The 10,564-nt window shown below is 39.2% G+C and overlaps 1 non-coding gene across 1 annotated transcript; it reads right to left on the bottom strand.

The window, feature by feature from the left end:
• Positions 1-1,213: 1,213 nt before the first annotated feature.
• On the bottom strand, positions 1,214-1,320 carry LOC131221895 (small nucleolar RNA R71). The gene has a single exon (XR_009159640.1). It is a non-coding gene; the product is annotated as a small nucleolar RNA R71 (small nucleolar RNA).
• Between the last annotated feature and the right edge of the window lie 9,244 nt (positions 1,321-10,564).

The raw sequence follows: 10,564 nt of genomic DNA, 5'->3' as shown, positions 1-10,564 counted from the left end.
TGATTCGTATACTTGCGAGTTTAAAATCATTTAAATCAAGTTGGTTTAAATAAAACATCAAGTTTTTGGCGCCGTTGCCGGGGATTGTTTCGGTCCAATTGGATTTAGGATTCTCTCTCATCATAATTCATAGTCTTAGGTTTTTACTAACTTAAGCTAAATTTTTTTTTTTTTTTTAGAAACTAACTTATTTCCTGTTTTGTAGGGTCCTGACATAAACTGCTAATTTGGTAATCTCTTTCTAAATTCTCTACTTTTTCTAATTTCTATTTTTAGAATTAGGGTTTTATTTTTTATTTTTTATTTTTAGAAATTTTCTATTTTTAGGCTTTCTTTTTTAGAAATTTCTTATTTTCTAATTTTAGATTTTGATTCTTCTTTCAAGTAACTTTCTATTTTCTAGTTTTAGAAATTTTTTTCCCTTTTTGGAAACTAATTTAGCTTTTATTTCTAAGATTAGAAACTTTCTTTTTTAGAAATTAACCGTTGCTTAGGATTTTTCTAGCATTATTTTAGAAAATTCAATTTATTTTTTGTTATGTCTACAGGAATTGAGGAAGGAAGCTGCTAAATAAAATTGTCTTCAAAAGGAGGAGCTCTCAAATCTTCAGACATTCATCATCGCCTTTTCCGGGTTCTTCCTTCCAATTCTCGTTTACATAGCTTTCTCTTATTTTTAGGAATTCATAACTTTTATTTTTAGTTTTATTCATCTTAGGTTGCATCTTAGTTTAGTTTTCTTTCTTATATTGATAACATAGTTTATACTAGGACGTAGATCTCTGAACATAGAACTAGCACCTTTCGTAGAAGATTTAGAAACATCCTATTTGAAATGGCAGAAGAGAATGGAACTACAGCTCTTAGAGATTATTCAGCTCCTGTCCAATTCAATACGCCTTCATGTATAGTGTTGCCTGCCACCACGGCAGCACACTTTGAACTTAAGCCTGGGGTCATACACTTGTTGCCCTCCTTTTATGGTTCAGATAAGGAGGATCCATATCATCATGTGAAAGAATTCTTAGACATTTGCTCCACCTTTAAGTTCCAAAACTTTTCAGACGATTCGATCCGTTTGCGCCTTTTTCCTTTTTCTTTGAAGGATAAGGCGAAAGCATGGTTGAATTCTCTAGGAGTTGGGTCTATCACTACATGGGACCAATTGTCTAAGAAGTTCTTAAACAAGTTCTTCCCGGTTCACAAAACTAATGCTCTCCGTAGAGAAATTACGAATTTCACACAAAAAGAGGGTGAGCACTTTCATGAATGTTGGGAAAGATGGAAGGACTTACTTCTTAAATGTCCACACCATGGTTTTGAAAAGTGGCAACAGGTTCAATACTTTTATGACGGTCTGACACCCCAAAACCGTCGCATGGTTGACGCCACCAGTGGAGGGTCATTCATGACCAAAAGTGATGTTGAAGCGTGGAATTTCTTTGAAACCTTGTATGAAAATTCCCAGCAATGGGACTACTCAAATAGAGGTGAAAGGAGTCCCCAACCACAGAAGAAAGGTGGTATATATGAGGTAGGAGTCACGCCAGATCTTTATGCCAAAATTGATAGCCTGACAAAGAAAGTGGATGCTTTAATGTTAAATAATGGACCTCCACAAACAACTCAAGTCGAGTCATGTGCCATATGTTCTTGTCTCGCCCATCCTACGCCGTCTTGTCCATTTAGTTCAGCATTTTCAGAATTTCTCCCTGAACAAGTACATGCTATGAACACCTTTCGGAGACCTGGGAATGGTCCTTACTCAGACACCTACAACCCAGGGTGGGCTAGACATCCAAATTTCTCTTGGGCAAAAGGACCACAACAAGGAGGACCATCTAGAAATCCTCCTATGCAACCTTACTCCTAAGTTGGCAGTCAACAACCTCAACAGTTCTCACAGTATCAACAAGTGCCTCCACAATCTAGGAAATCATCTCTTGAGGATACACTCAATCTTTTTATGCAGAGTTCACTTCAATTTCAAAAAGACACCCAACATACTTTACTAGCTAACCAGCAGAGTTTACATGCAAATGCGCAATCCATTGCCAAGCTGGAAGTACAGTTGGGTCAACTTGCTGCCACATTGAGTGAGAGAGAGAAGGGCAAGTTCCCTAGTCAACCTGTGGTAAATCCAAAAGGACAGTATGAGATTGGCTCTAATTCAAACCAAGAACAATATCATGAGCAAGCCAAATCAATCATTACCCTTAGGTCCGGTAAACAGATCAAGAACAAAGTAGATATGCCTAGGGAAGAATCAAAGTCCAATGCGGAAGATCAAAATGAAATAGAGAGACATACTAGTGCATCCAAAGTCCAACAACACTCTGACTCTCCAGGAACCACTCATGTGCCATCTTATGTGCCTAAAGCACCTTTTCCTCAACGTCTGGCACCGGTTAAGAAAGGAAACAACTTTAATGAGATATTGGACATGTTTAAGCAAGTCCAAATCAACATTCCGTTGCTTGATGCTATCAAGCAAATCCCTGCTTACGCTAAGTTTCTTAAAGATTTATGCACTCAAAAGCGTAAGATGAATGTTCATAAGAAGGTCTTCCTTGCAGAGCAACTCAGCTCCATGATTCAAAGCAACACCCCTCCTAAATTTAGGGATCCAGGAGCTCCTACCATTTCTTGTGTCATAGGAGAGCATAAGGTTCAGAAAGCGTTGCTTGATTTAGGGGCCAGTGTTAATTTGTTACCATATTCGGTCTATGAGCAGCTAGGACTTGGTGAGCTGAAACCAACTAAAATAACACTCCAACTAGCTGATAGATCTGTCAAGGTGTCCCGTGGTGTTGTTGAGGATGTGCTAATCCAGGTTGACAAGTTTTATTTTTCAGTGGATTTCATCATTCTAGATACTCAGCCTGTCCAGAATCCTACAAGTCAAATCCCGGTTATCTTAGGACGTCCATTCTTGGCCACATCCTATGCAATCATAAATTGCAGGAACGGAGTTATGAAGCTATCTTTTGGTAACATGAAGATTAACTCAATGTTTTCAATGCTAGACAACAAATGTCAGACTCGGATGATATATTTGAAGTGAACATGATTGAGAGTCTAGTGCATGACTCTTTCCTTGAAACTTCCGAAGACGCTCTTGAGACTTGTTTAGCACATTTTGGCAGAGATTTTGACATAGAAAGTTCCATCCAAGAAGTCAATGCATTGCTTGACTCTAATCCAGAAATGAATACAACAAAATGGAAAGCTAGAGTGGAACCTCTTCCACCATCTAAGTCTAAACTGGTCCCATCTATTGAGAAACCACCCAAAGTCGACCTTAAACAATTACCTAAAACTCTCAAGTATGCATTTTTAGGACCTTCTGAAACCCTGCCTGTCATCATAGCTGCTAACCTTGATAAAGAACAGGAGGGTAAATTACTTAATGTTCTTAGAGAACATGAGGCAGCTATTGGGTGGACAATAGCGGACATAAAGAGAATAAGCCCCACGGTGTGTATGCATCGTATTCATCTTGAAGAAAATGCAAAAACATCGCGAGAAATGCAAAGGAGGCTTAACCCTAACATGAAAGAGGTCGTTCGGGCTGAGGTGCTAAAATTGTTAGATGTTGGTATCATTTACCCCATTTCAGATAGCACATGGGTCAGTCCAGTTCAAGTTGTTCCTAAAAATTCTGGGATTACGGTGAAAAAGAATGAGGATAATGAGTTAGTACTAACGCGCATGACTACGGGTTGGCGAGTTTGTATTGATTACCGTAAACTGAACCTGGTCACAAGGAAGGATCACTTTCCTCTTCCTTTCATAGATCAGATGCTGGAGAGATTGGCAGGGCATAGCTATTATTGTTTCCTGGATGGTTATTCTGGGTATAATCAGATTCCTATTGCTCCCGAGGATCAAGAGAAAACCACATTTACATGTCCTTTTGGCACATATGCCTATCGGCGTATGCCATTTGGATTGTGTAATGCGCCTGCGACCTTCTAACGATGCATGATGAGTATTTTTTCAGACATGGTTGAGCGTTTTCTTGAGATTTTCATGGATGATTTTTCCATTTTCGGTTCTTCATTTGATGAATGTTTATACCATCTATCTCTTGTCTTGGAAAGATGTGAAAAAACGAACCTGGTATTGAATTGGGAAAAGTGTCATTTTATGGTTCAAAAAGGGATTGTACTCGGGCATGTTATTTCAAGTAAAGGCATTGAAGTTGATAAAGCCAAGATTGATTTAATTTCTAGTCTTCCTCCACCTAGAACGGTTAAGGAAATTAGATCATTCTTAGGACATGCGGGATTCTACAGGAGATTCATTAAGGATTTTAGCAAAATTTCTCGACCCTTATGCAATTTACTAGCTAAAGATGTTGCTTTTGTCCTTAATGATGAGTGTCGGCAAGCTTTTGATAAGTTGAAGCATTTACTAACTTCTGCTCCAATCATCCAACCACCTGATTGGAGTTTACCTTTTGAGCTTATGTGTGATGCTTCTGATTATGCTGTTGGAGCCGTCCTAGGACAAAGATTGAACAAAATGCCTCATGTCATTTATTATGCCAGTAGGACTCTAAATGATGCACAGCTCAACTACTCTACCACTGAAAAAGAATTGTTGGCGGTGGTATTTGCTCTAGACAAATTCAGGTCGTATTTCATAGGATTAAAGGTTATAGTGTTCTCAGATCATGCAGCATTGAAATATCTTCTTTCTAAAAAAGACGCTAAACCTCGATTGATTCGGTGGATTCTCTTGCTACAAGAATTCGATATTGAAATTCGGGATAAAAAGGGTTCCGAAAATGTGGTAGCTGACCATTTGTCTAGACTTGTCTTAGAGTCCATAGTGGATCCTTTGCCAATGAATGAGTCTTTCCCTGATGAACAACTTCTAACTATTTCTCAATTACCTTGGTATGCGGACATTGTAAACTATCTTGTTACAGGTCAACTTCCTTCTCATTGGACTAAACAAGATAAATCCAAATTTCTTGCTGAGGTTAAACATTTCTTTTGGGATGACCCATACTTATTCAAAATTTGTCCTGATCAGATTATTAGGAGATGTGTGCCTGAGAGTGAGTTTCATAGTATAATCTCCTTTTGTCATGATCATGCCTGTGGCGGTCATTTTGGTTCAAAGAAAACAGCTGCGAAAGTCTTACAAAGTGGATTTTATTGGCCTACACTGTTTCGAGACACCCATGCCTTTTGTTCAACATGTGATAAATGCCAACGTACGGGTAATATTTCCCACAGGAACATGATGCCACTTACCAATATTCTCATTGTTGAAATATTTGATGTTTGGGGTATTGACTTCATGGGCCCATTTCTCCCGTCATTTGGTTATGTGTATATCCTTGTGGCCGTCGACTATGTCTCTAAGTGGATTGAAGCAGTGCCATGTAAAACGAATGATCACAGAGTTGTGGTACGTTTCTTAAAAGAAAATATCTTTTCTCGTTTTGGCACTCCTCGAGCAATTATAAGTGATGGGGGTACTCATTTTTGCAATAAACCATTTGAATCTTTAATGAAGAAATATTCCATCACTCATAAAGTCACAACACCTTATCATCCACAAACAAGTGGTCAAGTTGAGGTGTCAAATCGAGAGATTAAACAAATTTTAGAGAAAACGGTTCGCCCCGATCGTAAGGATTGGTCGCAATGGTTAAATGATGCTCTTTGGGCATATCGTACGGCTTTCAAAACTCCGATTGAAATGTCTCCGTACAGGCTTGTATTTGGGAAAGCCTGTCACTTACCTGTGGAATTAGAACATCATGCTTATTGGGCCATCAAAACTTTTAATTTTAATTTGCACAAGGCTGGATCACACCGTAAACTTCAACTCAATGAGTTAGAGGAAATTCGAAATGAGGCATATGAGAATGCAAAAATTTATAAAGAGCAGACAAAAATCTTCCATGACAAAGCAATTCTTCGCAAGACATTTGAACCGAATCAGAAGGTATTATTGTACAATTCCAGGCTCCGCCTCTTTCCCGGAAAACTACGTTCGCGATGGTATGGTCCTTATCGACTAGTTACAGTATTTCCTCATGGAGCAGTTGAGATTCAAAATCTAACAGATGGGAATATCTTCAAAGTAAATGGTCAACGGCTGAAACCATATTTAGATGATTTGGTGAACAAAGATGTTGAGGAAATTTATTTGGCGGACCCAGGTTATCAAGATTGATTAGTTCATGGTCCACTCTTGTCTGGCTGAAGACGTTAAACTTAGCGCTCCTGGGAGGCAACCCATATTTTCATTTCATTTTATTTTCCTAGTTAGTTAGTTCAATGTTTGTGGGTAACATTACTGCAAACCCTCACGAGACTACAACTCGTCCACTATGGGCAACCTAGGGGTTTAAAGGCTTGTTGCATATGCTAAATGCAATCGAGAACACCTGCGAAAGTGGTATAGGTAGGATCTTCTTTTTGTGATGTTATTTTTGTTATTTTATTTTTGTTGATTTCTCTCTTGTGCTGACCCGCTCTTATACTGATATCTTTCCATCATTCCTCTTTTATTTTCATTGTCCCATGTGCATTGCATGTTTATTTCTTTTACATTGAGGACAATGTAGATTTTTAAGTTGGGGGTGGGCGATTAGGTTACCTCATCAGTATTCTCTTGGTCTTGAGCACAATTGCGATAAGGGTGATTTTAACATTGCAAGGTACAGAATGTCGGTAATTTATAACTCTTGGATTCAGCCATCCGTTAGATTTCACAGTTAAGTTTGAATTGTTAACCCATAATTAGACCTTTTAAACATTGATTGAGTCATGATCTCACATATCACATCTCGATTGCACATTAAGGTTCCGTTTCAACATTGAATGATTAACTTGGTAATCACTAAGCATGAAAGGAACCAGCCTGACATTTTTAGCTTCGGTCTATAACTAAGAATTATGAGAAAGCGTAAGTCATATAATCTTCACCATAGGTTTGCTCCCTATAGGTGTAGATTCGATTCCCTATGATTGTCATTTGAAAAAGTTAGGCGACAAGTTTTCGCCATAGGTTTGCTCCCTATAGGTGAGGATTTGATTCCCTTCCTTGGCGTTACTGTTCGTAAAAAAATCAAAGGCTGATAGAATGAAAAGTTAATCTGTAAGGCAAGTGTTGGTTTCAGTTGTCATGTATTCTGTGTTAATTACTAATGATATCATGAAATTGACAATTGGATCTCTTAATGATAGTAAGCCGAGATTACACTATACACTCATGGAACTCAATGTTTAGAATATTCTAATTAATGGATTAATATTTTGAAATTGATTATGAAGTTTATCGTGAGCTTGATTCCAGAAAGAAAAAAAAAATTTCTGTGCACCATTCATGAATCTTAGAATCCTCGCACGATTTGTTCACAAGTCACTCAGGTTTACAGAAATTGTTGTGTATTTCTAAAATTATTTTTCGCAAGTTTTGCTCAGGACTAGCAAAATGCTGGTTGGGGGTTGTGATGAGGGTCGAATATTACATATCAGACCCCAATTAGTACCTGAGTTTACGTATATAATAATGTTTAATGGAGTATTTTAATTATATTTTTGTTGCAGGATGAAATCAGGAGCGTTGATGGAAAAAGAGTACTACAAGCATGGATTTGACACTCCGAAGTCACCAGAGCAAGGGACGCACTCCAGAGAACTAAGATTGAAGAATTTACATGCCAGGGATCCGAGAAAATCAAGCCGTTCACGTTAAAAAGGCCCGAAAATGGTCCAGAATGCAAGATCACATGGTTTTCGCCATCCAATTGACTCGAAACTTCATACATGGCCTGGAGGCCATAAATAAACCGTACATATTAAATTTCAACCATTGGATATCTCAAAAAGTGGGCCAACGGACAGATCAGCCCATTAATCTCCAATTTTAGGCTCGCTTACAATCTGGATATACTTCAAAATTGACCCAGACGGTTTAAATAAGATGAGAAACAGGATGGATGGATTGGATTTCTCTATAACATCGTAGTGGACCCCGCATGTGTGGCGTGTGTATTGAGGACATGTGTAGCCACGCCGCACCGGTCGCACAGCACCATCATCGGTTGCTATTGTGGGCCCCATACATTGCCCAAACGGACAATCCAATCCGTCCACCAGAATTCCAGTATCCCTATTGCCAAACTGTAGGTGACCGAATTTCAAAAGAGAGCGTTTATGGAAATCTAACTGCTCAAAAGCAGGTTGAACGGTAGAGAAAGATAACGGATGGGCCTCATCAAAAGAAGGTAAAAATTGTTTGTTCCTGACAGAAATCTCGTCCTCTATCCAATGGACGGACTGGATTTTCAAAAATAATTGGAGAATGGGTCCCACCAGCATCACAGCGGACGGGATCCGCATGCCCTGTTTTCGCAGGCCGACCGCTGTCCGACTTTTGCAGTGGTTGTGGCCCACCTCTACGGCTCGTATGATAAATCCAAGCCGTCCATCATGTAGACAACTTGAAAACATCCTAAGGGACGATGTTTATATGGTAACTGAGCAAGGAAAGATGTGTGGTTTTGCATCTGAACTCGGCAGCGAAAGGGAGTCCGCACGCGGCTGTTGCTACGACAGCATTTCCACCGTCCTTCCAGCACCTATAAGAGGAAAGAAGGCTCGTTGAAGAGGGGAGAATAGAAGGAAGAAGCTCGTTTTGGGAGAGAAGAAAGCTTGGAGAAGGAAAAGAGAGAAAGCAAGAGGGAAGAGAGGCTGGTTTTTAGCTTGACGTGGAGTTGAGAACAGAGAGAGAGAGTGGCTGGGAGATTCAACAGCAGAGAGTTTGGAAAAAGAGAAGAAAGAATGGAGAGAATGAAGGTTGTCTTTCATAAAGCTTGTTTTTCCTTCTTTCCAGTTGAATCTATGAGTTTCTAAGTTCTTAGCTAGGGCTGAGATGAAGCCCCTAACTTGAATAACCCTTGTTATGTGTTGATTCCATTTTGATTTAATTGATGTGTTTCTTTCTCTAGTGTGCTTAATTGGAAGTTCTGTACTTCTCCATTCTAAGAGCTCAACCAAAGTCTAGTTATGGACGTTGTTTGGATTACTATTCTAGATGCTTGTGTTTGACCATGAACAGGTTCCTATAGAGGAAGAAACAGGAATTTACATCTCTTCATGCCTGACCATGGATGGAAAGATGTGATCCATATGCTTTAAAGAATTATACATTCTGTGTGCCCGACCAAGGACATAGAGTGCGCTTTATTTATGACATAGAGTGCGCTTTATTTATTTTGATATCAATCTGGATTAGGGTGAATCAACAGGTAAAACAAGGTTTATGATAATTAGGGGTGGATTCGAAAGTCCTAGTCTTCTCCTTGATTGAATTTTCCTCATTATTCTTGGTTATTTTTTCATTGATTTTTTATTTAGTTTACTCAATTACTATCACAAATATTTGTTGGATTAGTTAAGAAGAGTCTTTAGATTTGAATTGTGACAATCAGTCCTCGTGGGAACGATCTCGTAATACGTACCATATCTACATCTGATTCGTATACTTGCGAGTTTAAAATCATTTAAATCAAGTTGGTTTAAATAAAACATCACTTCCTCTCATACAGCCCTTGTAATTTCAGCCATAGGCTAGTGGTTAAGGTCTCTGTAGACACATGGTGGAATACGGAATCGTCCAACCATTGTTTAATAAACCCCACCTCCTTTTGGTCCATTTTCTTCCAATCATCATCAGACATATCCTTGAATTTTGTTGATATGCCTAAAATTAGAGAATATAAGTCCTTGTAATAAAGCAAGTCCTCCATCTTAGCCTTCCATATGGTCCTGTTAGAACCATTGAGGCTGATCATCTTTGATGAGCCACCTTCCATAATTCAAAACCTATCCTACCCGTTCAATGAACTTAGCTCTAATACCACTTTGTTGAGGGCCTTGCAGAAAACCTTAGGATCTAGCATCCCAAAAACACCAGAATTATGGGATAATAAAGCAATGAAATAAATCAAAGCATAAACCACACCACACGAGAGATTTTTACGTGGAAAACCCTCAAAGAGGTAAAAACCACGGGACCTCGTCCAGATCAACAATCCACTATGAAGTAGAACGTTATAACCTTCTTCACTCACATAGGAGTGTATAATCAATAAGAGAATAAAAGAAAAACAGAGAGATCTCACCAATCACGAGGACGTAAAAGCGCTGAGATGTCGAGTGCACAGTAGATCACCTCCACGAGCATAACCTCCCTTCCACAAGCTTCATCTCTCTATCACACCTTTGATAGCCCTAAACCCTTTAGCAAACCCTTGCAAAGCTTTATAAAACCCTCTTGCATTACCTAAAAAGGCCCTAGGCACCGATATTTATAGATTTGGAAACCCCCTTTCGCACCTCTTGCGAAACCACCTCCAATTTTCGCAGTCCGCACAAGATCCGGACTCAAATCTGCGTAAGCTCGACTAGTCGAGCAGAGTCCTCGACTGGTTGAGCATTGTTCACTCGACTGGTCGAGCCGGCCCTCTACTGGTCGAGCACTGTTCATTGAGCTCGCTGAACTTTGAGTCGAGTGACCCTCGACTGGTCGA

This window comes from Magnolia sinica, chromosome 1, assembly GCF_029962835.1.
Source record: "Magnolia sinica isolate HGM2019 chromosome 1, MsV1, whole genome shotgun sequence".
Classification (NCBI taxonomy): Eukaryota; Viridiplantae; Streptophyta; class Magnoliopsida; order Magnoliales; family Magnoliaceae; genus Magnolia; species Magnolia sinica.
This window is presented reverse-complemented; position numbering and strand designations above follow the sequence as displayed.